At 37.9% G+C, this 22,179-nt stretch overlaps 1 long non-coding RNA gene across 1 annotated transcript; it reads left to right on the top strand.

Annotated features, from left to right (window-relative positions):
* The first annotated feature begins 15,942 nt into the window (after positions 1-15,942).
* On the top strand, positions 15,943-16,894 carry LOC130708528 (uncharacterized). The gene is made up of 2 exons (XR_009008760.1): positions 15,943-16,192; positions 16,553-16,894. It is a non-coding gene; the product is annotated as an uncharacterized LOC130708528 (long non-coding RNA).
* The last annotated feature ends 5,285 nt before the right edge of the window (positions 16,895-22,179 follow it).

Below are 22,179 nucleotides of genomic sequence, written 5' to 3'. Positions count from 1 at the left end.
ATTGATATATATAGGACATTCCATCCAAAAACAGCAGATTACACGTTCTTCTCAAGTGCGCACGGAACATTCTCCAGGATAGATCACATCTTGGGTCACAAATCAAGCCTCAGTAAATTTAAAAAAATTGAAATCATATCAAGCATCTTTTCTGACCACAATGCTATGAGATTAGAAATGAATTACAGGGAAAAAAACGTAAAAAAGACAAACACATAGAGGCTAAACAATACGTTACTAAATAACCAAGAGATCACTGAAGAAATCAAACAGGAAATCAAAAAATACCTAGAGACAAATGACAATGAAAACACGACGACCCAAAACCTATGGGATGCAGCAAAAGCAGTTCTAAGAGGGAAGTTTATAGCTATACAAGCCTACCTAAAGAAACAAGAAAAATCTCAAGTAAACAATCTAACCTTACACCTAAAGAAACTAGAGAAAGAAGAACAAACAAAACCCAAAGTTAGCAGAAGGAAAGAAATCATAAAGATCAGAGCAGAAATAAATGAAATAGAAACAAAGAAAACAATAGCAAAGATCAATAAAACTAAAAGTTGGTTCTTTGAGAAGATAAACAAAATTGATAAGCCATTACCCAGACTCATCAAGAAAAAGAGGGACAGGACTCAAATCAATAAAATCAGAAATGAAAAAGGAGAAGTTACAACAGATACCGCAGAAATACAAAACATCCTAAGAGACTACTACAAGCAACTTTATGCCAATAAAATGGACAACCTGGAAGAAATGGACAAATTCTTAGAAAGGTATAACCTTCCAAGACTGAATCAGGAAGAAACAGAAAATATGAACAGACCAATCACAAGTAATGAAATTGAAACTGTGATTAAAAATCTTCCAACAAACAAAAGTCCAGGACCAGATGGCTTCACAGGTGAATTCTATCAAACATTTAGAGAAGAGCTAACACCCATCCTTCTCAAACTCTTCCAAAAAATTGCAGAGGAAGGAACACTCCCAAACTCATTCTATGAGGCCACCATCACCCTGATACCAAAACCAGACAAAGATACTACAAAAAAAGAAAATTACAGACCAATATCACTGATGAATATAGATGCAAAAATCCTCAACAAAATACTAGCAAACAGAATCCAACAACACATTAAAAGGATCATACACCACGATCAAGTGGGATTTATCCCAGGGATGCAAGGATTCTTCAATATACGCAAATCAATCAATGTGATACACCATATTAACAAATTGAAGAATAAAAACCATATGATCATCTCAATAGATGCAGAAAAAGCTTTTGACAAAATTCAACACCCATTTATGATAAAAACTCTCCAGAAAGTGGGCATAGAGGGAACCTACCTCAACATAATAAAGGCCATATATGACAAACCCACAGCAAACATCATTCTCAATGGTGAAAAACTGAAAGCATTTCCTCTAAGATCAGGAACGAGACAAGGATGTCCACTCTCACCACTATTATTCAACATAGTTCTGGAAGTCCTAGCCACGGCAATTAGAGAAGACAAAGAAATAAAAGGAATACAAATTGGAAAAGAAGAAGTAAAACTGTCACTGTTTGCGGATGACATGATACTATACATAGAGAATCCTAAAACTGCCACCAGAAAACTGCTAGAGCTAATTAATGAATATGGTAAAGTTGCAGGTTACAAAATTAATGCACAGAAATCTCTTGCATTCCTATACACTAATGATGAAAAATCTGAAAGAGAAATTATGGAAACACTCCCATTTACCATTGCAACAAAAAGAATAAAATACCTAGGAATAAACCTACCTAGGGAGACAAAAGACCTGTATGCAGAAAACTATAAGACACTGATGAAAGAAATTAAAGATGATACCAACAGATGGAGAGATATACCATGTTCTTGGATTGGAAGAATCAACATTGTGAAAATGAGTATACTACCCAAAGCAATCTACAGATTCAATGCAATCCCTATCAAATTACCAATGGCATTTTTTACAGAGCTAGAACAAATCATCTTAAAATTTGTATGGAGACACAAAAGACCCCGAATAGCCAAAGCAGTCTTGAGGCAAAAAAATGGAGCTGGAGGAATCAGACTCCCTGACTTCAGACTATACTACAAAGCTACAGTAATCAAGACAATATGGTACTGGCACAAAAACAGAAACATAGATCAATGGAACAAGATAGAAAGCGCAGAGATTAACCCACGCACCTATGGTCAACTAATCTATGACAAAGGAGGCAAAGATATACAATGGAGAAAAGACAGTCTCTTCAATAAGTGGTGCTGGGAAAACTGGACAGCTACATGTAAAAGAATGAAATTAGAATACTCCCTAACACCATACACAAAAATAAACTCAAAATGGATTAGAGACCTAAATATAAGACTGGACACTATAAAACTCTTAGAGGAAAACATAGGAAGAACACTCTTTGACATAAATCACAGCAAGATCTTTTTTGATCCACCTCCTAGAGTAATGGAAATAAAAACAAAAATAAACAAGTGGGACCTAATGAAACTTCAAAGCTTTTGCACAGCAAAGGAAACCATATACAAGACGAAAAGACAACCCTCAGAATGGGAGAAAATATTTGCAAATGAATCAACGGACAAAGGATTAATCTCCAAAATATATAAACAGCTCATTCAGCTCAATATCAAAGAAACAAACACCCCAATCCAAAAATGGGCAGAAGACCTAAATAGACATTTCTCCAAAGAAGACATACAGACGGCCACGAAGCACATGAAAAGATGCTCAACATCACTAATTATTAGAGAAATGCAAATCAAAACTACAATGAGGTATCACCTCACTCCTGTTAGAATGGGCATCATCAGAAAATCTACAAACAACAAGTGCTGGAGAGGGTGTGGAGAAAAGGGAACCCTCTTGCACTGTTGGTGGGAATGTAAATTGATACAGCCACTATGGAGAACAGTATGGAGGTTCCTTAAAAAACTAAAAATAGAATTACCATATGACCCAGCAATCCCACTACTGGGCATATACCCAGAGAAAACCGTAATTCAAAAAGACACATGCACCCGAATGTTCATTGCAGCACTATTTACAATAGCCAGGTCATGGAAGCAACCTAAATGCCCATCAACAGATGAATGGATAAAGAAGTTGTGGTACATATATACAATGGAATATTACTCAGCCTTAAAAAGGAACGAAATTGAGTCATTTGTTGAGACGTGGATGGATCTAGAGACTGTCATACAGAGTGAAGTTAGTCAGAAAGAGAAAAACAAATATCGTATATTAATGCATGTATGTGGAACCTAGAAAAATGGTACAGATGAGCCGCTTTGCAGGGCAGAAGTTGAGACACAGATGTAGAGAATGGACATATGGACACCAAGGGGGGAAAACTGCGGTGAGGTGGGGATGGTTGTGTGCTGAATTGGGCGATTGGGATCGACATGTATACACTGATGTGTATAAAACTGATGCCTAATAAGAACCTGCAGTATAAAAAAACAAACAAAACAACTAATACTAAACTTTCATTGGGTTATTTGTATGGAAATATGTTAATATAAATGTTTCAGACATTACATGAAATTTCTAAAAATCTTATATTTGTATTTGTATGGAAATATGTTAATATAAATGTTTCAGACATTACATGAAATTTCTAAAAATCTTATATTTGTATTTGTATGGAAATATGTATGGAAATACGTTAATATAAATGTTTCAGACATTACAGGAAACTTCTAAAAATCTTATATGTTCTGGTATAATGTTATAAGTAATAATCCTAGTTATTACTTTAAAATGTATATCTCAGAAATAACTAATTTTCTTGTCAACTGCATTATTATGAACTTTCATCAAATCTTTAACCATGGTCATTTTTAAGTCTTTTGTCATTTACAGACAGTTCTGGGTGTACTCTGATGATTTTGCAAATATGTTCCTATAAAAGGGTTTCATCTTCAAGAAATTCATGGAAAAGACTCTGACAAGTACAGGTTTCTGGTAACTGACTGTACTGCTGAACTGAATGAATAAGCATTTTCAGAACTCTAATGAAAAACTGATGAACTCATAAAAGTGCTAACAAAAGATCAAGATGAAAAAAAAAATTAATTACATGGGACTGAGTGAACTGATGAGGATCAGTATAATTTTTGTGACTTTCTGTCTGAATTAAAAAAAAAAAATCCCACAAGGACTCAGAGGCAAAGAATATACAAATCAATTTTCACTGCAAAGTAAAGGAGCTGTTACAGTGGAGGATTACTGGACTGAATATCAATATTATGACATAGTATGAGTGTGTTTCATGTTTGGTAATTGCAATCATTGTTGCTTTTGTTGTGGTCATCCATGTACAATGCTTGGTGTCAGTCTATTTATCTCTTGTAAAAATAAAATACAGTGTGTGTGTGTGGAAAAAAAAAAAAAAAAAAAAAAAGAAAGGTCTGAAACAGCCTTATCCAATAGGACTTTCTGTGATGAAGAAAATCTTCTATAATCTGCACTATCCGATGTGGTGCCTACAAGCTACATGAGCCTACTGAATACTTTAGATGTGGCTGGTGCTTGTGAGTAACTGAATTTTTTATTTTATTAAATTCTAACTTTATTTCATTTAAAAAAAAAAAAAAAAGATAGATACATGGACAAATATAAAAGCTTGTATTACTGTGACAATGGTTTGTAACTATACTTTTTGTTTTCTGTATATTTTAAGAGACAAATACAGTGGGATAGATTTAGAAATCAATAACACAAAGAAAGCTGGAAAATTCACAAAACGGTGGAAATTAAACAACACACTTTTAAACAACAAATGGGTAAAAGAAGAAATCACTAGGGAAATTCAAAAATAGAGATGAATGAAAACAAAAACATACCAAAACTTATTGCTCTCAATGAAAGTGGTGTTAAGGAGGAAAGTTATAGCTATAACAGCTTACATTTAAAAAACAAGAAAGATCTCATATCAACAACCTAACTTTACAACTTTAGGAACTTAAAAAGAAGAACAAACTGAAACCAATCTAGCAGAAGGAAGGAAATAAAGATTAAGCCAGAGATAAATGAAATACAGTATACATAAACAATAAAGAAAATCAATAAAACCAAAAAGTGTTTCTTTCAAAAGAGGAACAAAATTGGCAATACTTTAGCTAGATGGACCAAGGAAAAAAAAGAGAGAAAACTCAAATTACTAACACCAGAAGTGAAAGTGGGGACATTACTATCAATTCCACAGAAATAAAAAGGAAAGTACTGTGAATCTTTGTACTCCAAAAAATTGAATAACTTAAATGAAGTGGACAAATTCCTAGAAACACAAAACCCACCAAGACTAAATCACAAAGAAATAGAAAGAGAATAGACCTGTAACTGGTAAGGAAATTGAATCAGTAATCAAAAATGTCCCCAGAAATAAAAACCCTGGATCTGTTGGCTTCACTGTGAATTCTACCAAACATTTTAAAATGCACTAATACCAATCCTTCTCAAATTTTTCAAAATATGAAAGAGGAAGGAACAGTTCCTAACTCATTCTATGAAGCCAGCATAACCCTGACACCAAAGCCAGACAAAGATACTACAAGAAAACTACAGACCAATATCTCTTATGAAACTTGATGCAAAAATCCTCAACAAAGTACTACCAAACAAAATTCAGCAGCATGTTAAACGGATTACGCACCTTGACAGAGCAAGAATGCAATGCATTCCCGGAATGCAAGGATGGTTCAAAATATGAAAATCAATCAATGTAATATGCCACATCAAGAAAATGAAGGGAAAAAACCACATGATCATCTAAATTGATGCAGAAAAATTATTTGAAAAAAATTGAACATCTTTTTACAATAAAAACTGTCAACAAAATAAGAATAGAAGGAAACTACTTCCACATAATAAAAGCCATATATGAAAAACCCATAGTAAACATGTGATGAAAGATGGAAAGCTTTTTCTCTAAGATCAGAAACAAGACAAGGATGCCCACTTTCACTACTTCTATTCAACATAATACTGGAAGTTCTAGCCAGAACAATTAGGCAAGAAAAAGAAAAAAAAAGACATCCAAATTGGAAGGGAAAAAGTAAAATTATCTTTGTTTGCAGATGATACAATCTTATATGTAGAAAATCCTGACAACTCCAAAAAAATATGTTAGAACTAATAAATGAATTCAACCAAGTGATACAAAATCAACACACAAAATTACTTGCATTTCAGTACACAAATAATGAACAACCTGAAAAGGAAATTACAAAGACAATTCAATTTACAATAACATCAAACAGAATTAAATATTGATACTTAGGAATTATCTTAACCTTAACCAAGGAAATGGAAGACTTATACAATGAAAATGACAAAATATTGGTGATAAAAATGAAAGATGACAAAATAAGTGGAAACACATTCCACATTCAAGGACTGGAAGAGTTAATATTGTTAAAATGTCAGTATTATGCAAAGCGATCTACAGATTCAATGCAATCCTTATTAAAATTCCAAAGATATTTTTTGCAGAAATAGAAAAATCCATCCTAAAATTCATATAGAATTTCAAGGGACCCCAAATAACTGAAACAATATTGAAAAAAAAAGAACAAAACTGGAGGACTCACACGTCCTAATTTCAAAACCTACTACAAAGCTATCATAATCAAAACAGTGCAACAAGTGCAACATTGGCATGAAGACAGACATATAGATCAAAGGAATAGAATAACGAGCCAGAAATAAGCTCTTTATTATATGGTGAAATGATTTTTGACAAGGTGCCAAGACCATTCAATAAAGGACAGTCTTTTCAACAAAAGGTACTGGGAAAACTGGATATCCACATGCAAAAGAATAAAGTTGGAAAGTTGGACCCTTGCTTAACACCGTATATAAAAATTAGCTCCAAATCGATCAAAGATTTAATGTAAGACCTAAAACAGTAAAACTCTGAGAAAAAAAAAAACAAAACATGGAACAAAAGCTTCACAACTTTAGATTTGCCAGTGATTTCTTGGATATGACACCAAAGGCACAGGCAACAAAAGTAAAAGTAGACAAATTGAACTTCCTGAAAATTTTAAATTTTTTGTCAAGACATTATTCACAGAGTAAGAAGGCAACCCACAGACTGAAATAAAATATTTGCAAATCATATGTCTGATAAGGGATAATTATCCAGAATACACAGAGAACTCCTAAAACTCAACAACAAAAACAAACAACCTGATTCAAAAATGGGTAAAGGACTTTAATAGATATTTCTCTAAAGAAGCTATACAAAAGGCCAATAAGCACATGAAAAGATGATCAACTTCACTAATCCTTCAGGAAACGCAAATGAAAACTGCAATGAGATACGACCCTACACCCATTTAGATGGCTACAATCTAAAACAACAACAACAAAACAATGTGTTGGTGGTGAAGTGGAGAGATTGGAACCCAGTGCAGTGTTGGTGGGAATGCAATATGGTATAGTCACTGTGGAAAACACCATGAGGTTCCTTGAAAAATTAAAATTGAATTAGCATATGATCCAGCAATTCCATGGTTGGGTATATATCCAAATGAAATGAAAGCAGGGTCTCAAGGAATATCTTCACACCCATGTACATAGAAGCATTATTCACTACAGCTAAAATATGGAAGCAACCCAAATGTCCATCACCAATGAATAGGTAAGCAAAATGTGGTACATACATACAGTGGAAGATTTTTCAGCCTTAAAAAGGAAGGAAATTCTGCAATATCCTACAACATGGATGAGCCCTAAAGACATTATACTAAGTGAAATAAGCCAGTCACAAAAAACAAATATTATATGATTCCACCTATATGAGGTACTTAGAGTAGTCAAAATCATAAAGCGAGAAAGTAGGATAGTGGTTGCCAGGGGCTAGAGGGAAGGGAGAAAGGGGAGTTATTATTTAATAGGTAACAGAGTTTCAGATTTGCAAGATTTGTTGGAGGGGATGATGGTGATGGTTATATAGCAATGTGAAAGTATTTAATACCATTACACTTAAACGTAGTTAAGAAGGTAAATTTTACGTTATGTGTATTTTAACACAATTTTTAAGAAGGAGGAAAATGTCTGGCAGTTCCTCAAAAGGTTAAACTTAGAAATACCATATGATCCACCAGATGGTGGATCTACTAGACAAAGACAACTGTCTTTGAAATAACTGTCTTAAGGATGTTCAAAGAACTCAAGGAAGATGTGGTTAAAGTCAAGAAAACAATGTACAAACAAAATGGAAAATGTCAATAAAGAGATAGAAAACATAAAAAAATCAAAAGGAAATCATAGAGCTGAAAATTACAACAACTGGCAAAAAAAAAAATCACTAAAGGAATTCAAAGGCAGATTTAAGCAGGCAGAATAAGGAATTTGTGAACTTGAGGAAAAGAAATTATTGAAGCTGATGAACAGAAAAAGACTGAAGAAAAGTGAAAAATGCCTATGGGACTTATGGGGTACTATCAAACAGATCAACATACCCATAGTTGGGAGTCCTAGGAGGAAAACAAAGAGACAGAGAAATAATCTTAAGAAATAATGGCTGAAAACTTACCAAGTTTGATGAAAGATATGAATACAAACATCCCAAGAGCTCAACAAACTCAAACTAGGATGAGCTCAAAGAAATCCACACCAAGACACGTTATAATTAAACTTTCAAAAGACAAAGACAAAGAGAGAATCTTGAAAGCAGCAAGAATGAAGCAACTTGTCACATACAAAGGATCCTAACTAAGATTATCAGTAGATTTTTTTCATCAGAAACTTTGGAGGCCAGAAACAGTGGGCTGATACATTCCTAAGTGCTAAAAGAAAAAGAAAAATGAACAGCTAACAATCCTATAACCAACAAAACTGTCTTTCAAAAGTGAGAAAGTAATTAAGACATTTCAGGTAAACAAAAAATAATGTAGTTTGTGACACTAGACCTGCCTTGCAAGAAATTCTAAAGGGAGTCCTACAAGTTGAAATGGAAGGACACAAGACAGTAGTTTAAAGCTGAATGAAGAAATAATCCTCAAGAAATGTAAATATATGGGCAATTATAAAAGCTAGTATTATTCTAACAACAGTTTGTAACTCCACTTTCTGTTTCCTCCATGATTTAAGAAACTAATACATAAAAAGTTATTAGTCTAAATGCTAATATTATTCAAACTTTGGTTTGTAACTCCACATTTTGTTTTCTACATAATTTAAGAGATAAATGCATTTAAAAAAATTATTAGTTCATGTTTTTGGACACACAATGTATAGATGTAATTTCATTACATCAGTAACTGAAAGGAGTGGGGACAGAGCTGAAAAGGAGCAGAGTTGCTTTATGTTATTGAATTTAAGCTGTTATAAATTCAAATTAGAATGATTTAACATGAGGATGTTAAATGTAATCCCCAAGGTAACCACAAATAAAATAGTTAAAACATGAAAGCAACCCAAGTGTCCATCGATAGATGAATGGATAAACAAAATATGGTGTATGAATACAATGGAACATCTTTCAGCCTTAAAAAGGAAGGAAATGCTGCCACAGGCTACAACATAGATGAACACTGAGGACATGATGCTAAGTGAAATAAGCCAGTCACAAAAAGACAAATTCTGTGTGACTCCACTCATATGAAGTGCCTGGGGTAGTCAAATTCATAGAAACAGACAGTAGAATGCTGGGGGCCTGGGGGAAAGGAGGAATGAGGAGTTATTGTTTAATGGGTAGAGACTTTCAGTTTTGCAAGATGAAAAGAATTCTGGAGATGGATGGTGGGAATGGTTGCACAACAATATGAATCTATTTAATGTCACTGAACAGTACACTTGAAAATGGTTAAGATGGCAAAAACTATGTTACATGTATTTTACCATAATAAAAAAGAGCAAGGGAGTGGCTGAGTTCCTGAAAACAGGTGTGTGGGTGAGGGGACTGCTCAAGCCTTCAGAGCTTGGAAGTATGAGCTCTGGAGTGTAGTCTTCCCTGTGCTTTCATGTTGATGATTTTGCTTGGACCTCACAGTCATCTGTGCAGAAGGCAGACCCTTACTTCCCCATTTTAAAGATCAGACTAGAAACAATAAATGCTGGAGAGGCTGTGGAGAAAAGGGAAAACTCTTGCACTGTTGGTGGGAATGTAAATTGATACAGCCACTATGGAGAACAGTATGGAGGTTCCTTCGAAAACTAAAAATAGAACTACCATACGATCCAGCAATCTCACTACTGGGCATATATCCTGAGAAAACTAGAATTCCAAAAGAGTCATGTACCAAAATGCTCATTGCAGCTCTATTTACAATAGCCAGGACATGGAAGCAACCTAAGTGTCCATCAACAGATGAATGGATAAAGAAGATGTGGCACATATATACAATAGAGTATTACTCAGCCATAAAAAGAAACAAAATTGAGTTATTTGTAGTGAGGTGGATGGACCTAGAGTCTGTCATACAGAGTGAAGTAAGTCAGAAAGAGAAAAAGAAATACCGTATGCTAACACATATATATGGAATCTAAGAAAAAAAAAAAAAAGGTCATGAAGAACCTAGGGGCAAGATGGGAATAAAGACACAGACCTACTAGAGAATGGACTTGAGGATATGGGGAGGGGGAAGGGTAAGCTGGGACAAAGTGAGAGAGTGACATGGACATAGATACACTACCAAACGTAAAATAGATAGCTAGTGGGAAGCAGCCGCATAGCACAGGGAGATCAGCTTGGTGCTTTGTGACCATCTAGAGGGGTGGGATAGGGAAGGTGGGAGGGAGGGAGACGCAAGAGGGAAGAAATATGGGAACATATGTATATGTATAACTGATTCACTTTGTTAGAAAGCAGAAACTAACACACCATTGTAAAGCAATTATACTCCAATAAAGATGTTAAAAAATAAAATAAAATAAAAAAAGATGTTCTTCAGGGAGAAGGAAAATAATACAGGTCAGAAACTCAAATCTACATAATAAAGAGTATCAGAGAATGAATAAGTTGAAGGTGAAATAAAAACATATTTTTCTTATTCTTTTGTTCAAAATAATATTAGCAGCAAGGTATTCAGTTATGTATGCTTATGTGTGTATGTATGTGTATATAGTAAACATACTCTTACCAAAAAATCCAACAATAGCACTTTTTGGTATTTACTCAAATGAACTGAAAATGTATGACTATGCAGAAATCTGCACATAAATGTGTACAGCAGCTTTATTCATTCATAATTACCAAAACGTGGAAGCAACCAAGACATCCTTAAGTAGGAGAATGGATGAATAAACTGTGATACATCCACAATGGAATACTATTCAGCACTAAAAAAATGAGCTATGAAGCCATGAAAAGACATGGAGGGACCTTAAATGCATATCTCTAAGTGAAAGGAGCCAACCTGAAAAGGCTACAAGCCATATGATTCCAACTACTGTATATGACATTCTGGAAATACTAAAAACTATGGGGACAGTGAAAAGACTAGCGGTTGCCAAAGGTTAGAAGAGAACAAGGGATGAATAGCTGGAGCACAAAAGATTTTTAGGGCAGTAAAACTTCTGTATCATACTATAATTGTAGATACCTGTCATTATAAGTTTGTCAAAGCCAGTAGAATGTATAACATCAAAAGTGAACCCTAATATAGCCTATGGACTTTGGGTGATAATGATGTATCAGTGTAGGTTGATCAATTGCAACAAACAGACCTCTCTGGTCGGGGACGTTAATAGTGGATATTGATAGTGGAATAGACTGTGCCTTGTAGGGACAGGGAGTAAATGGGAAATTTCTGTGCTTTCTGCTCAGTTTTGCTGTGAACCTAAAACTGCTCTAAAAAAGAACTTATTCATTAAAAAAAAAAAAACATAACCATAGGTAGCAAAGACATGAACAGTATTGTTCTGTTGTTATTTTTATGGTGATTACATTGTTAATTTTCCTTACAGGAAGTGAGGAAGTGTTTTAGCTATATTAGTAAATTTCTAACCACCTGCTCATTCCCTTGGGAATTCTAAGAGGTTTTAGAACTCATTGGGAAAACTACTTACTCTCCACAGAAATGCAGCTTTAGTATTTAAATCCACATTTAATCACGGAAATAAAAAGGAACACAGTGTTAAGTGGGTAGCCTTGCAAACGTCTTAAACACTATTGTGCAAACCTGCCATTGAGAAGTCCAGCTCAAAGAAATCCAGCAAAGGGGATTGGCATGTTGTCAAACTCGTCCTACTCCCTGTGGATCCTGAATGTTTGACTCCAGAAACCTGGCACTTCATTTTAATCAAGATTTTCAAGAAGACACAGGACATTCCTACTTTCCTTGGCTCCTTCCCCATTTCCAACACAAATAAGATGTGCTCTGGGCTCAGGACTAGCATTGCCACACACCCGAACACTCAAATGTTTGGAATGAAGAAGGAGTGGTTATTAATTTCCTCCAGTCTGTGACATAAAAAACAAACAAACAAACAAACAAACTCAGTTTGAGAGCTCAAGGTTGCAGACAAAAAGCACAATAGGATTTCATTTTAAAAATCTGATTGAACACAACTCGGTCCAGAATTTGGGAGAAGGAAAGATTTTGGGGCTCCACCTAGGAGGGTCTGGACCCTGCATTTGGAGGGCACTTTGCTCAAGATGGAGAACAAGCTGACTTTCAAATCAAGTAATTATGAGAAACGAGGAGAATAGGGACTATAAGGAGTTTAGAGCCTCCCTTGGCCTCCGCTTGGCGCTGCCCTGATTCCACCACCTCCTTTCTGAGCGCCTCTCTGAGTCCCTACCACTTGGACCAACATGGCAGCTCATGATGGGCTTTTATGTTGCCCTATACATAATTTGGCTTGAACTTTATGCTAACTAGAACAACCCGTCTTGTGGTCTATGAAACATACATTGTACATCTGCTTTAACCATTAAAGAAAAGGGTGCATTGTCCAGGGGTAAAGAGTGTCCATCTGGAAGACAGAGATAAATGCCTCCCTTCCTGGGGCGCCTTTGATGGTAAGGCTTCCTTCCTACGAGCTAAGGCCATACTGACTCGCTGTGGATGTGCCAATCTGTCTTTCTTGAAACCTTGAAGAAATGTACCCCCATCAGGTTTGATGTTCTGTTCCGACAAAATATCAAACTGTCCTGAAAACCATGCTTCTCTGGAGCATCTCCTCAGAGCTATCTGAGAAGCTGTCTTCTGGGCTATAGTCCCCAGTTTGGCTTGAATAAAACTCTCCTCTATTCTTACTATAGATTGGTTTATTCAGTGTTTCCAGTGACATCAGCAATCTTAGCGAGCACCCTGTCAAACCCCTTCATCTACAGATCAGGAAACTGAGGTTAAGAAAGGTGGAATGACTCACCTGAGGACACCAAGAAAATAAGCAGCAAGCACAGAAGGGAGGTCAGTCACCAATAGGTTACCCTTGTTCACTGTGCCAAGATGAATTGTGCCAACTGTCTGACTCCTTCCTTTAAACCTTGCTGATTGAGGTGGGAGGAAGAAAGGGCGTGAAATATAAACATGACACAGAGAGTCCTTTTGCCTTATTCTCTGATCATATTTTTGTTCAGGGTACATATGAATGCTTTCTTCAACCTAGATGACCCAGAGGAAGCCACAGGTGTGCATGTCTGGTCCACCTCTGCTGGGGATCCTGGCAAGTCACCTAGTAACTCCCTAAATTGGCTCTGAACACATCCTCCAACTTCCAGGTAATGGGTCCCTGCCCTTCTGTCACCACTGAAACTGGAACTTCTCCAATGATTACAATAACTGCCAGTTATTACTGTCTATTACTGTGCTAGGTGCTTCATATTTATTAAACCATTTTCTCTTCATGATAATCCAAGAGGGAATTACCATTTCCATGGTACAGATGAGAAAACTAAGAAAGCAGAGGGATTCTTTTAAATGTGCTGAGAAGGTTAAAGCTAGGACAGGAGACCAGACCCATTCACCTGGGCCTGGGCTACACTCATTCCCCCGCTCTGGGGACTGTGGCCTTCTGTCCCCACTCCAGCTCCCAGACATGGGCCTGCAGCCTTACCAAAAGAATCAAACTTAAATCTTTTTTTTATTCCATGAACACATCACAGCTGGAACCCAAGCTAGACCCAGAGCCTGGGGCTCCTTGACTATCTAATAAAGAAGATTGGTATGATTACTTTGTTTCAGGGTCTTCATCTAATAAAGAAATGTAATAGATGGAAAAATAGAAGAAAGGAGAAGTGAGGAAGGGAGAGAGAAAGATACTAAAGCAAACCTCCCTATACTGGCTTATCTCACTACCCTGGGGGTATTCATAGTAGTGCAAAGCAGTGCATCAATACATACATGCATACATATACATACACACATGCATGCACATACAAACACATGAATGCATGTGTATATGCAGGAGTGTGTAGACATGAATATATATGTAATGTATATATTTGACTCTAATGTATAAAACTAGTAAGGATTGGTTGTACATGATTGTGAGTCATTGAAATGGAAATGCTAAATGCATGTGAAAAGATGCTTCCTGAATGACAAATGCAAGTCATCCATCTCAACCAGTGGAACAGGAAGAGGGGACACTTGGGCATCCCACGATCACCTGGTGGGATCTGAATAGCTCCGACTTCTCTTTTTCCCTGTCACTGGGGAAGGTCGTTAACTGTGCTGGGTGGAAGGTGCCCCGCCCCTGCCTCTGTGCCTTTGCCCACGCTGTTCCTGTCTCCTGAAAACCTCATTCCCAACTCCCTACTCAACCCCTCAGTTCATCCTCCTCCTTCTTAAATGGCCCAGCTTAAGTCTTCCTATTCCAGGAAATTTTTTCCTGATCAACACAAGCTCACAACTCTTTTCTTGTCTGAAACCCTATACAATGAGTTCTTCTTTACTGTTATTTATTGCTGAGATTGTCATGAGGAGTTAGGGAGATAAGTGACATAAAAGCTCCCAGCACTAAGTCTAAAACATGATAGGTACTCAACAGTGAAGACTGCTATGACTATGCTGGAAATAACATAGAACAGGAAGCAAAATAAAAACAAAAATGTAAGTTTCTTGTAGAAATGTTTCATTTGAAAACATCTGGATTTTTTTTTCCCACACAATAGTAGTAAGGGTCTAGGTGAATGTAGGTTACGTGCTAGACACAGTTCTGAGCACTTAGCATGTGCTGTCTTGTTCTGTCTTGTTTATTCCCCCACGGTCATCCTTGGAAATGGGTTCCACCATCATCCTTGCTTGACAGATGAGGGAACGAGGCACACAACTAGGAAGAGGGTGTATGGGGCTTAACCCATCCTCCAGACCACTCTGCACCCCCTTGCTCTCCCCAACACTAAGCACAGATCTTGTAAGGTCAGAAGGTTCACCTTCAAAATAGCATTTCCTTTAAAAAAATGTTTTTTTAAATTTTATTGAAGTATAGTTGATTTACAATGTTGTGTTAGTTTCTGCTGCACAGAAAAGTGACTCAGTTATATATATATATATCCTTTTTCATATTCTTTTCCATTATGGTTTATCACAGGATATTAAATATAGTTCCCTGTGCTATACAGTAGGACCTTATTGCTTATCCTATATATAATAGTTTGCATCTAAAATAGCATTTCCTTTTGTCCAAGCCCAAAGCCCAAAGTCCAAAGCCCCTGGTGACTTTAAGTTCACTGTTCTGTTTGTATGACCAGCAGAGTTGAGAATTGCAGTGTGCCTGGGACTTCCCTTTAAACAGCATGCTTCCCACTGCCTAGTACAAAAGCACAACACAGGAGAACAACAAACATTATCAAGAGCATTTTTTCTCTTGAGTGTATTCATTTTAGCAGTTCAAATTCATTTTTCAAGTTTCCTATAAGCAGTTTCTCTATTAAATTGGACTCCTCAGAACTCATGTGAACTCTTCACTCTTTTTTCCTTCCCTAGTAAATTAGATTTGTTTTGTTTTGTTTTCTTTTGGAAATAGGATTTTGATTAAATTTTGTTTCCTTTGAAAGAATAAAGCAGTGAAAAGAATAAAACACTTTTAAGCAGGTAAAATTCTATTCTTCTCAGGAAGTGGAGAAAAGTTCACCGGCAGAACCCAGGGAAGATCTGGGCTGATTCCAGGCTGGCGTTGGGTTAAGCTGCAGTGCCTGATTCAGGGGCAACCGCACTGGGCAACCGTCCATCTGAGAGATGAAAATCCCTCAACTGCTGCTGGGGTGAGTCTCCTTGGTGGCCCAGATGCATTTCAGGGCCCAGCACTCACTCCTGGCAGAAGCACTGCCCTGCAGTGGGCCCTGGAGCTGCCTCCAGTTCAGACACGGCCAGCTCACTCAGGGATCATGCAGGGGCCATTCAGGGCTCCCCCATTTGGCTCGATGAACCTTCAAGAGAAGGTAGGCCACTAGAATCATTTTCTACATTCCAAATATTTATCTGATATGATCTTTGAGCCCTTTATAAAGATATTCTCTACAGGTGCATAGTAGTAGTATTAAAGATAATCAATTAAGAGAAGACATTTTAATTAAAAACTAATATAGTCATTGGAAAGAATGTTTATATTTTGCTCATTATAGGGAACAGAGATAGAGTTTGCTAAGGACCAAGGACTCCTGGCCCTGGGTCCTCTCAGTGGCTTCAGAACCAGGATGGCCTCTGCCACAGTGTTTCCCAGAGCTGCTCCCATCCATCGACTCCTCCTATTCAGAGAAGCGGAGAAAACCTGTCTATAACAGGTCTCCTAAAAGACAGTGAGGGGTTACGGGGTCCCAGCTCATGCAACTAACTTATTCCTGCCTCTCTGTACCTTGATGGGTAATGGCCGGACCACAGGAAGTATTTGCAACTCCTAGAAAAGAAGGGGATTACAAATTAACACAATGTAAATATAATAAAGTAAAATGTTATCCTAAAACAGAGAGGTGCACAACTGTTTTTCTTTTACAATGTGTCTCTGTCTCTAACTAGCTAGGTGACTTTGAACAAGTCACTTTATCCCCTGTCCTTCCGCCCCTGAGTTGTTCCCTCTGAAAAATGACTGAATTTGAACTTGATGGCTCCTGCATGCCCTTCATGCCCCGCAGTCCCGGGCACTCTGGGCTGCCATGCGGGGATGATGGCTTCTTGGCAGCTGAGGCATCAAGTGAGAGCAGCATGGTGTACCAGGTACTTGCAGCCACAACTTGATTTAATTTAAACTGTATTTCATGAGGTAGATATTAATATCCCCATTACAGATGGGAATACAGAGGTTTAGAGAGAATAAATGATTTACCAAGGTTCCTAGAGCTGGTTAAGTGGTAGAGCCTGGATTCAAACCTTGAAAACCCATGCTTTTGGCGGCTCTGCGTTGAGATCCTGCCACTATGCTAGACATTGGAGTAACAACCCCAGGTACACAGCACTTACCAGGAGCCAGACACAGTTCTAAGCACTTTGCATATACTAATTCGCCTAATCCTCACAACGGTCTCATGCCATTTCACAATTGAGGAAACTGGGGCACAGAGAGATTAAACAACTTGCCCAAGGTCACAGAGCTGGTATGTATAGGAGGGATATTCATAAACACAAATGATAACTTAGAACTGGGTTTCTCCTTTAAAATAAAGTATGGAAATACTATTTTTTTACATCTATCTGTAGAATATTGGCACAGAAATTTTTCCAATACCAAATCATCTACCTTTCAAAACTTCCTCCAATACTAAGATTCTGTTCCCCAAGAAACCTAGTCTCAGCGTCACCCCAGGACCCTCAGGTTGGGTATACTATAAAATACATTCGTTTCTAGAACAATTAATTTATCCTTCTTTAAGAGGGCTCTCCTAATTATGTTAATCTGCACTTTAAAAAAAATGTGTAACGTAGTTATCCAAAACTTGAAAGATGAATAGGATTCTATAACATTATAAATTGTTTATTTGTAGTATCCTGAACTAAAACTTAATAATTTCACCAAGCATAAAATAAGCTCTTCTTTAAGTAAAATGCTGGACAATCATTGCTTGGACAATCTAAGATCACCCTTTTGAAGTTTTTCAGGATTTAGGATTCAATATAACATTTTTAAATGACTCAGTGTTTATACAACACCAGCACAGGGAGATGTGGGTGAAGGTGAGAGAGCAAAACACAGTGCTCATATATTTTATAATTATTTATTGAGTATGCACTAGATACTTGTGAATACAGTGATGGAAATATTGTCACAGCTCCTATCTTTGGTCAATGGAGAAGGCAGACATTAATTCATACATACACAACTACATACTTAGGTTTTATTACGTGAACCCAAGAAGTGCAGAGTCCTGAAAAATAAAGAAGTGCAGAGTCCTAAGAGAGCTTATAACTCAGGGAGGGGAGAGCTCCCTGAGAAAGTAATGTTTGAGCTGAGATCTGAAGGATATATATCTCAGATCGTGGTTGAGAGATGAGAGCATCCTAGGTACAGAGTGTGCATTCCAGGTACATGTGCCAAGACGCACAGCAGAGGAAAGGAAGGGCTAGTGGGGATGGGACGCAGGAGGAAGGGCGCTTAAGGATGGGGCTTCAGGTAACGGCGTGGCTGGCACAGTGGCACATCCAACTCTACTCCCTCTTTCCCGAAAACAGAACCCCACTTTATTCAGGCAGTGGGCAGAGACCCCTTGATCTCAGGGAAGGCAGGCCCAGCCCCCAGACTCAAAAGATACGTCATAACCGGTTGGCTAATTCTTTGCCTCCTTTCCCGGTGACCGGAGAGGGGTTGGCAAGTGGCCAGTTCTGACCAATAAAGGAAAAATGCAAGCATGCTGGAGGGTTCTTGGGAAAAATTAGATTTCCAAATAAAACCTCAGAGATCAAGAGAAGACATCGTTTTTGCCTTGCCCCTCTTGTCCTGACTGTATGTGACAGTGCGGCACTGTGGTCATCTGGAATGCATGACAATCTTAACAACACAAAGCCACCGGGTGGAGGATGGCAGAGTGGAAAAGTAGCATCTGGGTCCTTGACATTTCCAAGCCTCTGAGCAAACCCTGGAACTGCCTCCCCCAGGCTCCTTGATATGTAGGATCATGGAAGGCCTTTGTTTAAGTCATTATTGCTCAGGTCCTCTTATTCACAGCCAGATGCAACCAAAACTGATATGTGGGGGAAGACATTTGTTTCAGTGGTCTATTGTTAAGTCATGAACCACCTCAGAACTTGATGGCATAAAGCACCCATTTATTATTCTCTCTCACAGTTCTGTAGGTTGACTGTGCCCAGCTGGGCAGTTCTCACTTGAAGTCTTACAGGTGGTTGCCGTCATACAAAAGCTGCAGTCATGTGAAAACTCGACCAGGTTGGATGCCCAAGGTGGCTCACTGACGTGTATGTTGGCTGGGTGCTCAGCTGGGGCTGTCAACCATTGTGCCTATTCATGGCTTTCTCACGCAGCTTTAGCAGCTCACAGTATGGTGGCTGGTTTCCTAGAGGGAGTATTCTAAAAAACAGTGTTCTAGCAGAAACAGTAAAGTTTTTTATGACCCACTTTCAGAAGCCACATGGCATCACTGGTCAAAAGCAAATTGCAGAGCCAACCCAGATTCAAGATGTGAATACCAGGAGGTGTAATTCAGTGGGAGGGTCGTCTTTGAAGACTAGGTGCCATACAGTTGAAGGATTTTAAGTGATGAGTGATGTAGTCAGATGGTTGCTGTATCGAATGGATCGGTGGAAAGGAAGATAAAATAGGGAGACCAGTGAAGTGGCTTTCGAGGACTGTGATTGACTCCAATATCCATTCTGTTCCTCCCATCGGGTATCAGCAAATCATCCCTTCTCTCCTTTACAGTGACTGATTCAGGTGTGGGCAGATCCAAGTCATGTAGACCAAGGAGACTTGAACAGAACTCTCAGGGTCTCTTAGAAAATTCGTTCCTTGCCCTTAAGAAAAAACCTCTTGAAACCAGTCTCTCTCTTTGCCTGGACGTGAACATGGAATCATGCAGAACTGATTACCATCAGCTGCTGTCTTATAGCCAGTGAGGAGTACTGGTCTTAAAATTATCTTGATATTGGTCTTACAAAGAAGTTGATGCTGTGGGTAGTGGAACAAAGATCTCAGAAGAACCAGAGGCTTCAATAGCTTTGTTGAGCCACAGGACTGGAGTTATCCAGGGATGACCTGAACCTCACTTTTTAAACTTTTCACAAATTATTTGATTGATTGATTATCACTGCATATTTTGCAAGGCTACGGGTATAATTAAAGACATTAGAGCAGGTGTCCAGAAGGACAAGGGATGAGAATGGGAGTGGGGACTGGAGACAAAGTGGGGGGAAACGAATGGATGGATGAATAAAGAGACTACAAGTGATTTATAAACTTAGCAGTCTGAATAACTCAACTTTATACCCCTACAATAATAAAAATAATACTAATGAATTGAGAGCCCTTAAGAAATATTATCTAAGAAAGGGCTGCAGGAATGGATTCAAGGGTGTGTATACAAAACTACCTGTTTGATATACTGCAGGGTAATGGGAGATTTAAGGGATTTTCAGTTAATTTTAATAATATGCCAACAAATCTATTTGATTTTAGATCCAAACAGAAATTTTTCTACATCCCACAATAAGATATTTTTCCACTGTTCAATACACATAAATCACTGATAACAGTGACTGACACATAATGCTAAATACGTTAGGTAAAATATTATAAAGAACAATTAAAGATACAACTTGGCTTAATTTTGATTTTTTTCCCATTTAGTACATATACTATATACACATATACATATATACTTACGTATATTATAGCTTAAGAATTCAGATAAAAGCACGAGGTTTATAAAAATAAAAATCTGTCCTGGCCCACCCTTCCCCAGCCCAGATTCCCATTTCCAAAAGGCAACTACTTCTTTGAGTTCCTTCTAAAAATTTCTTTATATTTTTAAGCAGCTTGCTCTTCTTGTATTTATGATGTTTTCATTTTGCTGTTATTCATTAACAACATGTTATAGAAGATGAAGATTCAGGTGTCTTAACATTATCCCTCACACACATTTCAACATTTCACCAACTCCCATCTTCTCAATATAGTTGAACCCATTTTTCAGTTAAGTTCATTCACAGTGTTTCTATTATTAAATGACTTTAAACGTTGTTCACTGTCAAGCCAAATAGTGATTCCTCTCTGTAACATTTTTCTTCTGGGTTTAATTGCCTCTTTTTGTTAATTTTCTTGATGTTGGACCCACTTAGATCCATTCCTTCTGTCCTCCATCCCGTTAATCCAATTTGGCCTAGTCACACTTAGGCCTGCCCACAGCTGTCATCCTGGAATCTCCTTCCCTTCTTTTCTGTGTGAGGTGTCCCATGCCATCTTCTTTCTTGTTTTGCTACTCCTTTGGGAGTGGCGTATCACCCAGGAGTTTCTTGAGAAAGAGTACCAAGGTGGATCGGTTATTAAGAACTTGTGTGCAGGCATCAGTGCTGTTCTGTTTTCCAGACATGGAGTAACATCACACCTCCTCGCCACATGAGTAGAAGTGGCATGTCACCTTCATGCCACAGCACTAATTGCTAGTGTGAAACTGGCAGTAACACAATGATAGGTGATGTCCAGGATGGTGGCTGTTGTGTTGGCCTGGATCATGAAAAAGGCAGTGTTGCAGAATCTCCCCTACTCTCAGATTTACAAAGGGGTGTAGCATAAGCAAGAAATAAACTTGTTATAATAAGCCACAAAGATTTGGGGGATGGTTGTTACTGTAGCATCACCTAACTGATGCTAATTGATATACACTGTATGTCTTCATTCTACTTTTATTATTGAGTAATAGTTAATGATAGACTCCTTTGTTGGAAATCATTTCCTTCAGAAGTTTGAAGGCATTGAGGACTTCCCTGGTGGCGCAGTGGTTAAGAATCCGCCTGCCAATGCAGGGGACAGGGGTCCAATCCCTGGTCCAGGAGGATCCCACATGCTGCGGAGCAACTAATTGCATGTGCCCAACTATTGAGCCTGCGCTCTAGAGCCCACGAGCCACAGCTACTGAGACCGTGTGCCACCACTACTGAAGCCTGTATGCCTGGAGCTGGTGCTCCGCAACAAGGGAAGCCACTGAAATAAGAAGCCTGCGCACCGTAAGGAAGAGTAGCCCCTGCTCGCAGCAGAGAAGACCCAACACAGCCAAAAATAAATAAGATTAATTAATTAAAAAAAAAAAGT

This window comes from Balaenoptera acutorostrata, chromosome 6 (assembly GCF_949987535.1).
Source record: "Balaenoptera acutorostrata chromosome 6, mBalAcu1.1, whole genome shotgun sequence".
NCBI lineage: Eukaryota > Metazoa > Chordata > Mammalia > Artiodactyla > Balaenopteridae > Balaenoptera > Balaenoptera acutorostrata.
Note: the sequence above shows the minus strand (reverse complement) of the source record. Positions and strands in the feature narration are given on the sequence as shown.